The sequence below is a fragment of the Chinchilla lanigera genome, unplaced genomic scaffold (assembly GCF_000276665.1).
Source record: "Chinchilla lanigera isolate Chin_1 unplaced genomic scaffold, ChiLan1.0 scaffold00104, whole genome shotgun sequence".
Classification (NCBI taxonomy): Eukaryota; Metazoa; Chordata; class Mammalia; order Rodentia; family Chinchillidae; genus Chinchilla; species Chinchilla lanigera.
Window position 1 is genome coordinate 3,294,646 of NW_004955505.1, and position 19,066 is coordinate 3,313,711.

The 19,066-nt window shown below is 49.3% G+C and overlaps 1 protein-coding gene across 1 annotated transcript in view; it reads right to left on the reverse strand.

Moving 5' to 3' along the window:
• Fgd4 (FYVE, RhoGEF and PH domain containing 4) overlaps positions 1-19,066 on the reverse strand; it is a gene marked incomplete in the record, with an annotated part of 205,910 nt that overhangs the window by 186,515 nt on the left and 329 nt on the right.

Below are 19,066 nucleotides of genomic sequence, written 5' to 3' on the forward strand. Positions count from 1 at the left end.
AAAAACCAAAAAAAAAAAAAAAAAAAAAAGAAACAAGATGAACACTGTCCATAGTTCTTTCAACGGCCACATTTAAAACCCTTCCACTCGCGGCCCAGATTCCCCAGGCGGCCCTCCCAGCGCCGACGGCTCCCCAGGGGGCAGGGTGAGCTCATTGGTGAGCACTGTCATTAGCCCTCGGCTTTCACAACCCCCACGGTGCAGATACCAGATCCAGCAGTGGCTCTTTTAACAAGAGACATTTTAGAGACCAAAGCAATGAAGGAATCACTTGCAAAATTCTTCAAACACAAACTTATTTAATCTTTGCCCAATGATACCTATTTACTGAAAAACCCTTTACACACTTCGCAGAAAGTGTCCCCCAGACCCGCTGTAGGTACAGTCCCCACCCAGGAGCCCGGAGCGCCCGGCCCCTGGGAAAGGCTGCGGCACAGACAGACGCTGGGCAGGGAGGGGGACAGTGACAGTGACACACAGGATGCAGCCGACAGCGGGAGCTGAAGAGGGAGGAGGACAACAGGGACAGGGAGCCAGGGCCCCCAGTTTTCAATTACGTGGCTGGAGGAGGCCGAAGTCCATTGAAGTGAAAGCTCAGAGAGAAACACAATGTTTTAAACACGAAAAGCTTTCTCAGACACACGGGATTAAATACCACAAAGCTTCTCCCTGTGAGAAAGCAGAGTATAAATAATTTAAAGAGCAAAATAAAAGACAGCCAGAAATGGAGACAGACTGCAGACAGGAGGCAAAGCAAAGGCCCAGGGTCCACCATGGGCTCGGGCCAAACCTCCAAAAGGAATGCACTTATTCTGCAGAGCAAAGCCTGTGGACGAAAGTAAACAAAAATTAAAAGGCTGCAAGTGCCCGAAATTTCAAATGTGTCCAGGCTTTCTGACCCATAGCGAGGATTGTGCCAAATGACATACACGGAAAGGGAAAATATCAACAGAAAAAAAATCAGGTGAAATTATTTTCTTAATCTACCTTCAGGGGAGGGCACTTTTGGATAAAGGAAAACAGTGAGGCATAAACTTTTCCAAAATTCCATGCAAAAATCAATTTCCTTTCTTTCTGTAGTACCAGGTAGTGAAGCCAGGGCCTTTGCACGGAGCCGCAGCACCAGCCCTCCCTCTGCCTCTTATTTTATTTTGCTTTTATGTTGAGGCAGGGTCTTGTTAAATTACCCAGTGTGCAATCCTCCTGCCTCAGCCTCTTAACGTGCTGGGATTATAGGGGGATACCGCCATGCCCAGCTAGCAAAGTCCATTTTCTGAAGAGCCACTAAAGCATTTGCAAAAACAGATTGTCTTTGTAACTCAAAACAAGGAGAATAAAAAAGCCCCTTTTCAGATGAAAAAGTATAAATTGCAGTGGGACTTGGGATTTCCGCCAGAAACGGACAATTAACAAAGATCTAAAGGAATGAACACTCTGAAATCAGGACTTTTCATCCAGCGGAGACATTTCTAGAAACAGCTCCCACAAGGAGGGCAGGAGGCAGAGTGACATCCACGGACCCTGCCAGCTCGAGGGCACTCTGCGCCACCCCCAGTGCCCCCTGGGGAGCTTGGGGCGCGAGTCTTCCTCTTCACTCCTTTTTCCTGTCTCCCCAGTGCCCACTCCGTGGCTGAAGCAAATCTCTCCAATTAACAAAAACAGGCGGGCTGGTCCTCAGTTCCAACACTTGGAACTGGGCATCCGTTCTCCACAAAAATGAGCCTGCGCCGGGCGCCACGCTGCTCCAAGAACAATGCCAGCCGGTGCCCCATGTCCTCCAGCTTCCTGCAGAACCCTCCTCCTCCTGGTTTTCACAGCCAGCAGCCAAGTCCACCAGCTTCTCCGGAGAACTTGGGGGTGGGGGAGGCATTCTCTTTAGCAGCCTCCTCCTCTGGGCCGGGGCCTGCAACCGGGGCTTCCACTTGGACAGCATCTCCAGGAAAGAACACGCTCCCCAACTTTTCACTGCACCGGGACCCTGAAGGAGTCAGGAGCTTTCCATCCAATCTCTGGAAAAATTAACAAGGTTTGCCAACAGACGCCAGAACACGGATCTATTACTCCTGTCCACACATACTACTACAGACCCATCCACTGTAATTATGTTTTTAAACAGGGTGAAAGAAGAGGAACGCAAGTTAACCTGTTTTTGCAGGATTCTTGAAAGCAAACACTATTTGATGACTTGGAGGTTTGGCGGGAAACTACTGCCCTGCTGACACCATACCTGGTGAGGCTGCCTGGCGGCGGCAGCGCACTAAGGAAAGCGGCGAGTATTCCCAGCAGCTTAGTTACCCGGCAAGGATGGGCAGGCTACGCTGCCTGCTGAGTCCCTTCCTTGGAAATGCTGCTGGTTTTCCTGGAAATACCCTTTTCTCTCCTCTCATTAACTACAGTAGACCGGGATGTCATACTGTAGACTGTAGATGACACTAGGGGAAAAATGTCTGGGGAAATATTTTTTATGCTACTAAAGATCTGCCAGGACCCTTTATGTTTAGAGAAACCAGCAATAAGACAGCTGTGGATGGGCGGGGAGGCAGCTCAGGGGGAAAGCAGGCCTGGCAGGTGGGAGGCTCTGGCCCATGGGGCAGGGGCAGGGTGTGACGGGAGACGGTGCGGGTGTAGCAGGTGGAGAGCGCAGGCTTACACCCTGGCGCCGCCAGCCAGCGGCCACATGGAGTTGGACCTTTTATTTCACCGGTCTGGTCTTCTGGTTCCTCTGCTGTTCTAGGAGATAGTAGTTTGCCCTTGTGGTAATTAGGCAGGTTTGCACAGGTAAAGCCCCGAGGAAGCATCTGACTTACCCAGGTGCTCAGGGAATGACAGCTGCTATTACTGGGACTCGGGATTATAATTAAGGAGGCTAAGGCAGCAGCAGGAGACAGGAAAACAATATTCATTCATAGCTTGGCGTTTAGAGGAACGGGTGTGGGGACTCTTACCCAGTTTTCTCAGGGAAACCTGGAGCCATATTTAATAATCTGTATTTTCAGGTGCACCTTTTCCAGTACACATCATGCAAACACATTTTAAAATGTAAACCAATCTACATTTCATTATCACAGTTCTTAAAATACCATCAGTTGCAAGAAATATCCCATTTCAGAGATGGGAAAGGGCACACATTTAGATTTGATGATATACATTAAAGGATGGAAAAATACTAGTGATATTCCGAGTTCAGGTGAGTTCACAGTCTCATCTCTTTCTGTGGGAACTATGCACTAAAATCCAACTTCTGATCCTGTTTAGCTGCTTCCTTTCAGGATTCTGGGTTGGTTTGTTGGTTTGTTTTTATGGTACTGGGAATCTAAACTATAATCTCAGCCCTTATTTTATTTTATTTTATTATGTTGAGACAGGCGCTCACTAAGTTGCCCAGGTGGTACTCGAACTTGTGATCCCTCAGTGCTGGGATGAAAGGTGTGCGCAGTACACCTGACTTAAGTTTGCTTTTCGAAGCCAGCACATCAGAGATGGTCCCATGCACACAACTGGTTGGTCACAAGCAGAAGAGAGGAGTTTCTTCAATTAGGATTCAGGGAAGAAAAGGGGAACAAAGCAAAGGCTCTGGACGAAGGGAGGTGAAGGCAGAGAGCAAGGAAAACAGAAGGCGAGACCCGATCCCCTCACCCTGCTACAACACAAGCGAGCACTTGGGCCCCTGGGGAGGGGCAGCGGGGCTTGCAGGCCCCAACCTGCTCGTGAGCTCGGGACCTGTGAGGGTGGAGACAGGGACACCAGGAAAAGCAACAGAGGGAGCAGTCAGGGGCGCCGCTCCAGGGCTGTCCCTGCCCCGTGGGGAAAGAGATGTGGGCTCTGAAGATAGGAATCCCTGTTCCGGGAACTGAGACAGGGCGGTCTGGGTCAAAATTCAGGTCTGAGGGCAGTTTCGTGAGCTCTGACCCGGCTCAAGACAGCACAGAGGGAAAAACTGAGAAGTCAGCAGCAAAGGGCAGTTTCGGCAGGGCGGCGGGGAAGAGAGGGCCACGCCGGGCGGAAACAGAGGTGATGGAGGAGGAGTACATCCGAGGCAGGGCTGGCCACTGCACCGTGCCCAGGATCTTGGGACAACCATTCCCGATCCAGTGCGAAACACATCCAAGATGCGCCTGGAAGCCGCCTGTGAGGCCAGGGCTGTGATGGTGCTCACAGCGCTGAGAAAGTCATCACCCCGACACTTCCCAGGCACCATCCGAGGCGCTTTAAAAATATGAACTGAGTATATTCTCCCAACAGGTGGTGGCGTACACCTGAAGCCGACCTGGACTACACAGTGAGTTTGAGGCCAGCCTAAACCATGCCCGAACTATGTAGCAAGACCCTGTCTCAAAACAAAACAAAGACAAAAAATCAACGGTGAAGCTCATATTAAGATCACAATAGCACCTGCCTGGCAAGTGCAAGGTCCTGAATTTGATTCCCAGTATCACAAAAAAAAAAAAAAAAAAAATCAATATGGTCAGGTGCTGTGCCGGATGTCTATAATCCCAGCACTCAGGAGGCTGAGGCAGGAGGGTCACTCCAAATTTGAGGCCAGCCTAGGCTACACAGTGAGTTCAAGGTCAACCTGGACTACACAGCGAGACCCTGTCTCAAAAAAAAAAAAAAATCATGATGTTATAGATGAGAAACTGAGTCAATGGGAGTTGTTGAGTCAGAAGATTGGGGCGTGGCAAAGCTGGCTGGGGAAGGTGGCTTGCCCTGTTAATTACAAGATGCCAGGAGACACGCACAGAGCAGTTCCAAGCCCTGCACAGGGACTCCTCACAAGAACTTCAGCGGGTCTGCACAGGACGGCCTCGACCTGACGTCAGCCTGAGGAGGGGGTGACGCGAAAGGACGTCCACACTGAGTTGTCACCGCTGTTCTCTCCTGCACGGGCCGCCCTCACGCTGTAGGCTGTGCTTCTTCTCCGACTTTTACGTGGCCCAAACTCACTCTGCAGAGCCTGTTTCTCTTCCTACTTTTAATAAAACTTTGCTACCCTTTGTGCTTATCTTGATCAATTCTTTGCTCAGGGCAGACAGAACCTAGAGCACTGGGTGTGGTGGCAGAAGCCTGTAAACCCCACACTCAGGAGGCTGAAGCAGGAGGATCACTGTGAACTCAAGGCCAGCCTGGGCTACCTAGTGAGAACTTGTCTCAAATTTTTTTTTTTTTTAAGAGAAAAACGGGAAAGGACCTAGAAACCACCTCCAGCACTCCAAAACTGGTAACATATTTGACTCCGCCAGCCAGAAGAGCCAGTAAGGCCTCCCGGGCACATTTTCTGTTTCTCTGTTTTTCTTCCTTTTCTGTGTTCAGCACTCGGGATCCGGAGCCGGGTGGAAGGAGGAAAGCCAGCGAAGGAAGCGGCCAGAGCCTGTTAGGGACCCAGCCCGAGAGGACCGCTCAGGAGCCGTGTGCTCCACGTGGACTTCGTGCATCTCTCTGACCTCAGGTTTCTGTTCTCCGTGACGCTTGGCTCAGCTTTCCCACTCTTCTGGGGTCCCAGGTTACTCTGTTGGTGACCTGACAGCCTGCCCAAGGGGCTGCCGACCCCAGCTACTCATTTTTGTGCTCAAAGCCTCGCCTACGCTTTCCTGGAGACGGGCTTTCCTTTCTCAGGGCGTTGTTTCATCAGAGTTAGGTCACACAATGCAGCCCTGGGGGTTCTGCCATCTTTGCTGCATGTGACCTCCTGCTCACCAGAACAGTCTCACCCGCGCAGACAGGAGCAGAGCCTCCGGTTGCAAGGAACATGCGGCTTCCTTCCCCGCTCTCCTCTATTAGGCAAGGTCTCTTCCTTGTTTCTTCTAGCAAAATGCAGGTAATTTACAAAGATACTCCTGACAGCCTAAGCAAAACAAAAGCAAAGCCAATAAAGCTGCACTCGGCTGAATGGGAGTCATTCTTAGGATTTTTTTAAGGTTTTTTTTTTCTTTTTTCTTTTTTGTTGTTTTTTTGTTTTTCTTCTGGTACCAGGAATCGAACTCATGACCTTGCCCTTGCCAGGCAGGCACTTTGCCACTGAGCTAAATCCCCAGCAGCCCCCCCCCTTTTTTTTTTTTTTTTCTTAAAAAGGAGTTTTCCACCTGTACTGCCTTAGACAGACTAACACAGGTTTTACTCTCTGGGTAAATGCACGAGATGCTGTTTCCCAAGTGGCTTCATCCTGCTCAGCCATCAAGTGGCTCAGCAGTGGCTCAAGGAATCCCAAGGGTGGAGGTGGAGACTCCACCCTGATCTTATGGGAGTTTCAAAGCTCTAGGCAGAGCCATGGAGCCGCTCAACCCCCTCGCCCTAAGGAAGTAGTGGGCCCCACATGGAGACAAAAAGCCCTGAGGGGGGCTTTCTTCTACGCTGCTATGAAAGATGCCCGCATCATCCTAGTTTTGGACAGAGACGTCTATCTAGTGATACTTGAGTCTCATGGGGGATGCTTTGTGAGTTCAAATCGGGTCTCTTCCTTCTGCACGAGGTGCTATCTTAAGGGCCTGAGACCTACCTGTTTCTATAGGCCCCAACATGAGCCATGGGAAACCTCATAAACCAAGCCCTGACTTCAGATTCCACTGACTTCATCGCTAGGCTGTACCTTTAATCAGTAGCAAAGTCTGACCCTGCCAATTTTTTTTTTTTTTTTTTTTTCCGGTACTTAAAATCAAACTCAGGACCTTGCACTTTCGAGGCAGGTGCTGTGCCAATGAGCTGTATCCCTAGCCTGACCTGCCAATTTAAAAAAGGAATAGCTGGGGGCTGGGGATTTAGCTCAGCGGCAAAGCGCCTGCCTGGCAAGCGCAAGGTCGTGAGTTCGGTTCCCGGTACCGGAGAAAAAAAAAAAAAAAAAAAAAAAAAAGGAATAGCTTATCTACTATTGCAATACAGTTTGAGTTCAACATGAATGAGGAAATATTGAGAGATGGATATGCGCTTTTAAATTATGAGACTATTTTTCAGTTCAACTGTTTCTACTGAAAATATAGAAAGTAGCCAGATGTGGTGGTGCATGCTTATAATCCCAGCACTCGGGAAGCTAAGGCAGGGGGACTGCTGTGAGTTTGAGGCCATCCTGGGCCAAATAGTGAGTTCAAGGTCAGCTGGGAGTACACAGTGAGATCCTGTCTCAGAAAACAAACAAAAAAACCATTGAAAGTACAGTAAAACCCCTTATGTTCAGGCTTTCGTGACCCTTTATCTCAGGAAAAGCCTGGACACTGTAGTTCTCAACAGTAGTCCCCTACGAGGGGTGAGATATCTTTGATGATCCCGTCCTTGGATCCCCCACCTGTCCCCCAGGGAGATCTGAGTCTCTTCCATCTGTTTATTGAAGACACTTCAGATGGGACCCCAGACATCTATGACCCAATTGCTGGACACGGCCTTTTCTGTGTTCAACAATCAGGATCTGGAGGAGGCTCAAAGGAGAAAAGCCAGAATTATTATAGCCATCACAAGTGGCAATGCTCTAACCTCACCCAGGTCGCCTAAGGGAAAACCCAAGAACAACAGAGGTTCCTGTTCAAGAGCAAGACGCCGGGACACTGGAGATACAACTGTACCAGGCCACAGCCTGGGCCCCATTCCAGGTGTCAGCACTGGAGGGGTGACTGTCCCCAGGCCCACAGAGGGGCTAGGCCAGCCAAAACACTCACTTCCTGCTCTGGAGAGGCCCAAGGGAAGGTCCAAAGCCCCCGTCCATGGACATCACCATTTCCTCCTAGGAACTCTGGGTAATGAGGGATGTTATGGGTGAATCAATTAAATTCCTTCATTCTGCTCTGACTTACTTCTCTGGAAAACCCTCCTCTAGATCTACAGCTATAGTTGGAGTTGCAAAGACCCCTACGCAAAGCTTCTTTACTGTGTCACTTTGAAGGACAAATGTTTAACCAGAAATTTCTAACTGTCCCACAGTGCTCTATTTCCTTGCTAGGAAGAGAAAAATTAGGGGCAATTTTCAAATTCTCAAATTCTAGCTCAGGCCAAAATGGATTTTACCTTTGGAATATGCCACTTCTCCCTGACCTAAAAGGCCAACAGGTGGATCCTGCTGCCTAGTGTAATACAGTGGTACCTCAGTTTATGAACTTAATTTGTTTTATGATTTTGGGGAAGATGGCTATATTTGTGTGAGGAAGACAGTTGTGGTCGTGTTTGTCATCAGATGCAGTTTGCAAAGAGAAGCAAAATTCTGCCTGATGCTTTTGTTTATGAACCAAACTGTTTACAAATAGAAGTGGTCATATTACTGTACCTGATGTAGGAAATCCCTTCTTCCTCTACGTATTAGAAAAGAATTACTTGGGTGTCTTGACCAAAAGGCCAAGACATGAACTCTCCCCAGTGGCATACTTTTTAAAAAGTTAGAAGGAGTGGCTACTGGATGGCTACCCTGCCTCAGAACAGTAGCAGCTACAGCTATGATAATGGAGAAAGCTGTGAAACTAACTTTAGGTCAGAAACTACAAGTCCTGAGTTCCTATCAGATCAGAGTGATTCTTGAGACCAAAGGTTACTTGTGGTTAACAGAGGAAGGGCTTGCCAAGTATTCAGTTATGCTTGAGGTTATTATAAAAATTTCTACTACTCTTAATCCTGCCTCTTTGGTGCTCAGGATGCCAGGCCCAGAAGTCAGCCACTCTTGTGAACAAGTGACCTCTCAGACCTATGCAAGCAGGCAGGACATCAGTGGCCTGCCCCTCCAAGACACTCGGGAGCTGTGGGTCACTGTCGGAAGTAGCTCTGTCCAAGAAGGCAGATGGTGCAGCTGTCAGCTCACAACAGGTTGCTGAAGCTAAAGCTCTTCCCCGGGGACCTCTGCTCAAAGAGTGCTGCTAATAGCTCTTGCTTAGCAATTGATATCAGGAAAAGACAAGAAGCTATATATTTGTATAGCTTCCAAAACATGACTTTCTGGTGCTATAAACCCATACAGCAATCTGGAAAGAAGGGGCTTGCTGACTAGTAGGCAATCATCTATAAAACACAAGCAGAAAATTCTACAACTCTTAAGGGTAAACTGTCTTCCCAAGCAGGTTAGAGTCATGCATTGCAAAGGACCCCAAAGAGACATGCCTAAAGTCTCCCTGGGAAATCCGAAGGCTGATAGGGACACAAAAAAGGCAGGCCTGCTGTCCCTAGGGACCCCAGCCTTATTCCCCATTCCTGAGGAGCCATTCTAGGTCTTCCTCAAAGGATGCTGTGACAAACTATAAAAAACCCTACGTGAGAAACAAGTCACCTGAATTTTCACAGGCCTAAGAAGAAAGCTATTCTTTTTTATTTCTTTTTTGAGACAGTGCCTCGCTATGCAGCCCAGGCTGGCCTCGAACTCGCAACGATCCTCCTGCAGCAGCCTCCCAAGTGCTGGTTTTACAGGCGTGTGCAACCACCTCCGGCAAGAAAGCTACTCTGCAGAACCCCTGGAAGAACCGAGGCTCCTCTTCAGAAAGAGAGGCTCCAGTACTGCTGCAGGTGCAGATAAGTAGAGCCACTAATGACCCTAATTCAGCTTAAATGGGTACTTCCACCGAGGCTCTTGTTTTTAATTAGGTCCATTATGTGGGTGATCTTGCCAAGGCTATGGCTCTCCGGTCCCTGAGAGTTTACCTAACCCCTCTCTTTGCCATACTTTGTCCTCCTCAAGAAATGTGGAAATCTGACCTGCTCCTCATATTTGGCTTTTACATTCCCCACATAATAGTAAAATTACTCTCTCCCACTGAACTGACAGCTCAACAGCCACTAACTCTTTCCCCACCGTCTTCTGACAGGTGTTTTTTCTTTAACACAGCCAGGGAGCCACAACACCCTGAGGCAGCTGGAGAGCACAGAACCCCCAGCCCCTTCCGGCTGGAACAAGCTCCTCCGCACCCCATAGAGAATTATGGGGACTTGTGTCTCCCCACAAACAGATAGACTGGAGCCTGGCAAAGCTGGCTGGGGAAGGTGGCTTGCCCTGTTAATTACAAGATGCCAGGAGACACGCACAGAGCAGTTCCAAGCCCTGCACAGGGACTCCTCACGAAAACTTCAGCGGGTTTTCATAGGACGGCCTCAACCCAACATCAGCCTGAGGAGGGGGTGACGCGAAAGGACATCCACACTGAGTTGTCGCCGCTGTTCTCTCCTGCACGGGCCGCCCTCACGCTGTAGGCTGTGCTTCTTCTCCTACTTTTATTGGGCCAAACTCGCTCTGCAGAGTCTGTTTCTTTTCCTATCTTTAATAAAACTTTGCTTATTTGTGCTTGTCTTTCTCAGGACAGAAAGAACCGAGAAATGAGCTTCGGAAGGAAACTCGAACACCCCAAAACCCGGTAACACCCCCAAACCCACAAGGTCATTGGCAATAGAGAAGGACAAAGTCCTGTACCAGAGCTACTACAAGACTGTACGTCCCAGACTTACGAACGAATGCCAAGTCAGTCAGATTCACTCAAGTCCAATGAAGTGTGTCTTATACACCTCTGGCACAAATGCACAACGTAAAAGCATAAAAAAGCAAGCACACACACAAAGAACAAGCGATGTCCTCAGGCCAATCTCTCAATTATTTCACTTTTGTTGCCACAGTTACTGCGCTTCCTAGCATCCCCTCCACATCGCCGCGGCTTTTCCTCGTGCTTCCGGACTGAGAAGGTCCGGCTGAGCGCTGTGTGACTGCACGCTGCGCGCTGTACAGCGAGCTCTCGGCAGCGCAACTGTGACAGCGTCCGGCAGACACGTGAGCTGCTTCCCCGATTTGTTCACACCTATGAATGTCGGTAACTTGAGGTCCATTTGTACCTGTGAAAGTTTGCAACTCGAATGTTCGTAAGTCAGAGATTTACTGTGTATTCCTTTGATCTCTAAGCCCTCCAACGCTGGGTCTGCAGCAGACACTCAAATACTTGCTGAAGGAATGAAGGATGCGAGAGTTAGTGGGATCAGAAAAATGCAGCAGGAGATGCATTTTGTCACCGAGGATGCAGGGCCTTGGTCGGAACACATTTCCCTGACGGAACTCACCGGCTCCACATGGAACTTGGGGGCAAAACCGCTTTCCCAACCCAGTATGCAGGTCCACACGCCGTCACCGGACGCTGCTCCAACCAGAGCAGACTCTTTCCCCCAGGGGACCTGGAAGCTGGGATACAGGACGCTGCCAATCAAATCAGCCCAAGCCCCGCTGCCTCAACACAGCCACGCCAGTCAGCGCTCTCAGCACACTGCCGTTCGCCGCTGCGCATCACACTGTTCCAGAATTCGAAGTACTCAAGGCCGAGGCGCCTGCCCCAGCTACCTCTGGATTCCCGATGCTGTCAACACACTGGTAGACAAGGCTAAGGTGACAGGTTTCAGGACAAAAGCTACAGGTTACTCAAGTTTCTGCAGAGAAAACGAAGATCATTTTAAGGCCTCACTTTTCTCTAGAGGGATGTTATTTTCAGCTAAGTCCAGCTATACCACACTCTGACAACTTTTGACACTCTGCCTCACCTGAAAATACCAGCAAGGAGCCCTTAGGAGCCTTCAGTTAGAATGGCTTATACCCCGCATGATTCCTGATGTTGACTTTTTATTTCCTAACATCTATCTTAAAAATACTGTACAAACGAACCTGATTTAAAGTCATTGCAAGCTGGGTGTGGTGGCGCACACCCAGCACTCAGGAGGCTGAGGCAGGAGGATTGCCACCAGTTCAAGGCCAGCCTGGGCTACATAGAGAGACCCTGCCTCAATAAGACAAAAAAAAAGTTATTGCAGATTTTTAAAGCTATCATTTCCAGAGAGCCTAACACAAAGGGAAAGAGCCCGCCTTGCTGAGGGGCCCGGGGAAAGTGAGTTCATTTCCCGGATCAGCGGCACAGCTGGGCGGGAACACCACTCCCCCCACATCCGGAGGAATTTGTGCAACAGCTCAGGGCCAATCCTCCCACTGGAAAACTGCAAAGACCCCGGAAATCTCTGCAGCTCCAGGCCAGGGCACATGTGTGTTGGATGTGAAGGTTTGCAGGCATGGACTGCACCTCATGCCTGTCGCTTAATGAGTGAACTCTGGGACACACGTGACTCAGAACCTGTCACTCATTCCTGTCAGTCTCATCCAGAGACCCAGTAAGCGGCACCCGGAGCAGGGAGCTCGGCTTATAAACTCTGAAAGCCGGATTCTCCTGCATCTGCTTCTCTCCGTCACCCAACACCACTGCTGTGTCCTTGTTTCTGCTGGCACTGATCTGCCCTGAGCAAGTCTTCCTGGTACCTTCAATAAACGTAGCTGCTTTCTCTTTTACCATTTCTACTACTACGCCTCCAGTTCTTTGCTCAGTGGGCACAAGAGCCTGGATTCTATCTGTCAGATCCACCCTGTGGCACCTTAAGCTCATGAGGGGAACAAGGCTGGGGCAGCTTCACCTGGTCATGCAGCTGCAAGACGAGAACACAAGCTGACTGTGGCCCGAAGGTCCGTGGGGCTGGTACTGATGCTGCCCCACGCAAATGATGCCAAGTGAACCTCGGGAACAACCCACACCACACACACTCGAGGCCTGGCTGGCCCAGCGCCGAGTCCAGATGAAAAAGATCAGTATCTGCAGACTGGGCCGGGCGTGGTGGCGCACGCCTGTAATCCCAGCACTCGGGAGGCTGAGGCAGGAGGATCCTTGCGAGTTCGAGGCCAGCCTGGGCTACAAAGTGAGCTCAAGGCCAGCCTGAACTGCAGAGAGATCCTGACTCAAAAAGACAAAAAAAAAGGAAGAAAGAAAAGCAAAGCAAGCTGGGTGTGGTAGCACATGGCTGTACAATCCCAGCACCCCGGAGGCCCAGGCAGGAGCAGACCTCAAGTCCCAGCCCACACTGGGCAACTTACTGATTCGGGCAGACCTATCACAAAGGCTCTAGGTTCAATCCCCAGCAGAGTAATAATAATAGTTTTTAAAAATACACAAAGCCAAACAAGGGCAAGATTGGTAAATTCTACATGAGGGGGCCTGGGATGTAGCTTAGTGGCATAAGCACTTGCCTGGTAAACCTGAGGTCAGGAGTTCTATTCTCAGTACCAAAAAAAAAAAATTCTACATGAGGAACTGTAGTGCAGCAATAAAACAAAGCTGCAATTTTTTGCCCTTGGGACACTTACAACCATTACGCAGGTCTTTTAAAATGCAGAGCAGATACAGAGAAGGTAAATAAATCCTGAGGGCTGAGGAGAGCCCCCAAAATTAAGGGAGCCAGAAAGACAAGCGAGTCCCAGAGGAGAAAGGGGATGGAAACAAAGCAGAAAATCCCTCCAGTGGGAGGAAGGAACTTGAAGCAGTGAGGTAGAACGAGGATCTGATCTGAGCCAACCAAGACCAAGAACAGAGCTCTGAAAAGGTGCCAATGGCCTGTCACCCCAGCACTCCGGGGAGGCTGAGGCAGGAGGAGCCCTATGAGATAGTTCAGGGCTACACAGTCACTTCGAGGCCAGCCTCAACTACAAAGCAGGCAGAGTCTCAAACCAAAGAAAAAGAAAAAAAGTGGGAATGTCACTGGGTGTGGTGGTGCAAGCCTGAAACTCCAGCACTGGAAAGACTGAGGCAGGAAGATTGAAGGTTCAGGCCCAGCTCAGGCAATTCAGCAAGACTCTCTCTCAAAATAAAGTGGGGTGAGAGCTAAAAGCTCAGCGGTAACGAAGGGCCAGCAGCAGGCACTGGAAGGTGCTCAGTAAGGCACGGCTGCTGTCAGGGTTGCTAACTAGGAACACAGAGCAGCCTCAAAGAAGAAAAGACAGTGGTGAGGAGGACAGGGTGGCGAGGGCACACAGGCAGTCGTGGGCTGGCAGAGGAGAGGGGGCTCCCGAGGGTCGCCTCTGCACCCGGATCCCGCTGTGCATAGCCACAGCAGCGTGAGGGAGCTCACCGCGGAGCGTTGGGCTTGAGGGACCTGGAACAGGTGCCCAAGGTGCCACTAGGAAGCGACCAGAAACAGCCTGACACAGGCCACTGCACAAAGGGGCCCGGACCACCGCTCCCCCGCCCGTCCTGGAGTCCTGGAGGAGGCAGCTTCCGCCTGGCCGGAAGGGGAGGCGGCTCCTACCCGCGCAGCGCCCCGAGCCCAGCTAAGACCCACAGCCGCTGACTCTGCACCTGCAGACCTGGGCCCCCAGTCCCGGGCAGCGGTGGTGCACCCTGCAGGGGTGCAAGTGCCATAGGTTCGCCACCACCGGTGTGGGGCGTGGCTGGGAAACCCTACCTGGTGCTCCAGGTAATAAGGGTTCAGCCAGGGCCTGGCACTCAGGAAGCAAAGCAGATCATCAGATTGTCTAACAGTTTTAAAAATACAAGTACATGTGCCGTGCATGGTGGCGCACACCTGTAATCCCAGTACTCGGGAGGCTGAGGCAGGAGGATCCTTGGGAGTTCAAGGCCAGCCTGGGCTACAAACTGAGCTCAAGGCCAGCCTGAACTGCATAGCGAGACCCTGTCTCAAAAAGACAAATAATAATAATAATAAAAAAAATACAGGTACACAAGCTCCTGTCCAAACCCATTCAGGTAAGCATAGTTTCCATGCACAGCATGAAATGCATCAAGTTTGAACCCATTCAGGGCGGCAATTCCCAGCACTGCAGTCAGCGGACGTCGGCTTCCCTACAAACGCGCAGCAGAGCACAGCCACAGGCGGATGCCAGGCGGGCAGTCCCTCAGGTCCCTCCTGTCCCTTTCTGTCCCCGGAGGGACCCAGCAGAAGGAGGAACACAACCAAAGGGTGAGTGTGGAGCAAGAGTCTGCGTGTTCAGGGTCCCAGGTTTACACAGCCATTCATGACAAAAACACTGCCTACTCTTTAAACTGCTCCTCGAGGGAAATCCTGGAAGAACTTTTCCTTAGTTCCTGTCCCAACGACCTCTCAATATCTCAGAGCTGCTAGGGCACATTAACAATGTGGATGTAAACCACCATTTTACTACAAAGCTTTGTGTAAATTACTTGTTTAGCACACTTAAAAAATTGTATTCCAGGGACTGGGGATTTAGCTCAGCGGCAAAGCGCCTACCTGTCAAGTGCAAGGTTGTGAGTTCGATTCCTGGTACCAGAAGAAAAACAAAAAGACAAAAAAATTGTATTCCAGGGACTGGGGATTTAGCTCAGTGGCACAGCGCCTGCCTGGCAAGCGTGAGGTCATGAGTTCAATTCCCGGTACCAGAAAAAAAAAAATTGTATTCCAAAAAGCCAGATACAGTAGCACAGGACTATAATCCCAGGTACTCAGAAGGCCGAGGCAGGAGGATTATAAATTCAAGACCAGGCTGGACAATTTAGGGAGAACTTGTCTCAAAATTAAAAAAAAAAAAAAAAAAAAAAAAAAAGTTTGGGTGTGGCTCAACCATAGAGTATTTGCCTAGTGACTGGAGACACTGAAGAAAGAGGAACAGAGGCTGAGGAAGGGAGAGAGAAAGAAAAGAGAAGGGAGGGACAGGAGGTGGGAAGAAGCCTCGAAAGAATAATGTAGATTCCCTTACCATAAAGCTCCCAAAGGCTGACAAAATGACAACGGACAAGCATTTAGGGTACTGCTGAGCTCAGAAAACAAAAATAAAGGAAGTACCAAAGGGCAGGTACTGTGACCTTACGCCTGTAAAGTTCAGAAACTGTCACTGCCAGCCGAGCTGGGGGTCACTGCCGGGCATCCTGGCTGAGGCCCGCCTGGGATCCACCTTCTAGAAGAGGGTGACTGGGAAAGTCTCCCACCAAAGGTAGCTGATACGAAAAGCTGCAGCTTCAGGCACACCCATTAATGTTCTCCCCAGAACAAACCGAGTGTAGATCCACCTGGGAGGTAGGGAAACGTCTGGCATTATAATAAATTAAAGCTGAGCTGGGTTTATAACAGCTGGGCATGGTGGCCCAGGACTGTAACGCCAGCACTTGGGAGGCTGAGGCAAGAGGGCTGCTAAGAGTTCCAGGCCAGCTTGAGCTCCACAGCGAGACCTTGTCTCAAAACAAACAAAATCCCAAAATAAAACTGGAGCAAATAGGTCCTTTTTTACAGAGAAGCATATCTGATGCAACTACCAGCATCCCCATCAAATGAAGGCCAGTGAAGAAGAGAAGCCACTCGGAGGAAGTGGCAGAAGGACACCGATGACAAGATCCTCCCACCGCAGGGTTGGACCTGTAACTCTGGAAGGAGACTGAGGCAGGGCCTCAGCACAGCTTGCAATCAAGTGCAAATAAGATAGCAGAAATAATGCAAGTATATGGGTAATTATAAATAAACCTTTAAATTCTACTGCGTGTCTATTCCTTTGTGTATGAATTTTTCATAATGAAAAGACAGTGGGGGGCTGGGGAATCAAACCCAGCAGCCGGTACCACGGAGTTACATCCCCAGCCTTTTCTCATTTTAATTTGGAGACAGGGTCTGGCCCAGTTGCCCACACTGGCCTCAAGCTGCGCTCTTTCGGGCTCGGCCTCCTAAGTGGCTGGAATCACAGTGTGCCATTGTGCTGGGCTAAAAATATTTTTAAAGAATAATCAAATGACTTTGGATCTTTAAACTTTAATTTGGCGGCCACAACAGTCAAAACATCCCCTTTCTAAGCCTAAAGATGACCTGGTATCTATGCTATTGCCCTCTTTCCTTGCAGCTTCTTAGGACTAGCAAACATCCCTCCCCACCCCCACACCCCTGCCAAAAGGCTGCCTTAGGCTCTGCAAGGCCATCACCCCGGAAGCCAGACACAGATCTGAATCCTGCCTCTATGTCAGTTCACAAGTCTAATCAACTCTGTCCTTGATTTCCTCAACCGTAAATTGAGCAGGATATTATCTACCAAGTAGGACTGATACCAAGTAAATTTATACACATGTACTTGTGTATATGACATGGTTCTTCACATAGAAAACGTATTTGACAGCACTTGAGGGGCTCTTTAGGCTTGGAAAGGGGATGCTTTGACTATTGCGGCTCCCTAAATTAAAGTCTTGAGTCTGAGGCCAGTCTGGGCTACACAGTAAACTCAAGGTCAGCTCAGACTATGCACCACTGAGTTCAGGGCCAGCCTGGACTACATAGCAGGACTCTGTCTCAAAAACAAACAAAAGTGCATGTGACAAATAGCATTGTTATGAGCATCACAGGAGACCATTCAGTCATTAATTCAACAAGGACGATTTTTCGAAAAGCCAATATGGACCATCTCCTGTCCTAGTAGTGTCAGACCTTTTGGGACAGAGATAAGCGAGCAACTCCTTGATGTGATCCTGCCTAGCAGTTTGTTTTGCGCCTGTCATCTACCCATAGAATTGTATTTAATGTGCCTGGCAATCACAGAAAGGACTGTCACTTCCACTGTGCAGACGAGAAAACTGAGAAGAAACGGGTCCAATTCACACTTGGCGGTGGAAGAGGAACTACAACTCGGGTGCTGCTAGACCCCAAAGCCGTGCCTTAACGCCTTCCCTGCTCTGCGCCGCTCCGGGAAGGCTTCACGCTCAGGTACACGCAGGGGATACAGAGCGTGGCCCCCGCGCTTTACTAAGGCCCTCCTGCTGAGCCGCATCTCTAGTCTCCTTCTTTCTGATACAGGGTCTCACTCACTGGCCCAGGCTGGGCTGGGTCAACCTTGGGGTCTTTCCGCCTCACCTTTCCCAAGTGCTGGGATGATGGGCATGCATCTCCAAACCTAGTTTATTTTCACATTATTTTAAGCCAAAAATTAGAGAACTCTAAAAATAATGGATTTCATAAGCAGAGAATACAGCACTGCTCTGCTAGGGTGAATTCTCTGCCAACTTCCTGACCGCTCATCTCCTGTTCCTTTTTTTTTTTTTTTTTTTTTTTTTTTTTTTTTTTTTTTTTTTTTTTTTGCAGTGCTTGTAATTCCAGCACTGCGGAGGGTGTAGCAGAAGGGTCATTGCAAGTTCGAGACCAGCCTGGGCCACAAAGTGAGCTCAAGGTCAGCCTGAACTGCATAGTGAGACACTGTCTCAAAAAGACAAAAAAAAAAAAAAGAGGGAAAGTTACATCTAATGTTCACACTAATGCATCTAAATTTTGTGGTTTTCATATATCAGTATTTCCCTGGGTGTTACAAAGTGAACTGTCACTTCTCAAGAATTTACATCTGGTTTGTTTTTTAATGGAGAATGCCTATGTGATAAATGATGCCACAAAAATGAGGAGGATTCGATCCAAATAAGGAAGCACTTTCTATAACGGTTTTCCCTCCCCACATTCAACAACGTGTGGTTGCCCAACGTGTGGTTTAAAATCCTGCAAGCACATCCTAATTAAAAAACGAATAAAAATAAAAAATTTTAATAAGATACTAATTCTTCCACAGATGTTACAGATTACATTATAGGAGAGTAACACTTCTACCTAATAAAATACAGTAATTACCTTTCAAGGCTTAAAGTAACAGCAGTAAAAACTCTTGAGTTTCAAGAAGTAAACACAATGTAACAGCAAGTAGGGTCGATTAAGCTGAAAATAACAAGCACCTTCAAAACGAAGCAAAGCATTTTCACTTGATAAAGAAACCACTCTTCCATTCATTTAAGAATGAATCAAACCTAAAACTGCAAGAGGTTTCATACATTACTTCAAGAGACCCAATTCTGCAGGAAATAAACAGAGATCGAAATCACTGTCACGGAGTTAACTGTTGACCTATTTTCCCACAGGGCCGCCGCCGCCCTGCGCTCCGGGGCTCAGCGATCCGTAAGCCTCTGCGCATTCGCGGTCCTACAGTTCACAAGGACGAGACGGCAACATCGAAAATCTCCACCATTGACCCTGTTTAAATCACCAAGTTTTGCTTAACCGTGACAACATCTGAGAAGTTACGGGAGCGCGTGCATTCTGCCGCTCGAGGAAGGGTCTTGTCCCGGGCCGAGCCGCAGCCAGCGCAGCGGGCGAGACAGTTCTGAAGAACAGGAAGGAAGGGAAGAAGCAAAACAGAAAGAAGGAAAGAAATCTATGCTGCGTCCGGGCTCTAAGCTCCCGGCGAGAACTGGACGCCTCCGCCCAGCAGAGGCGGAGGCCAGGGCCCCGGCCGACCGCCGCCGGGCTTTGCCGCAGCCCGAGTCGGAGGAGCTGACGGCGCCGGAGC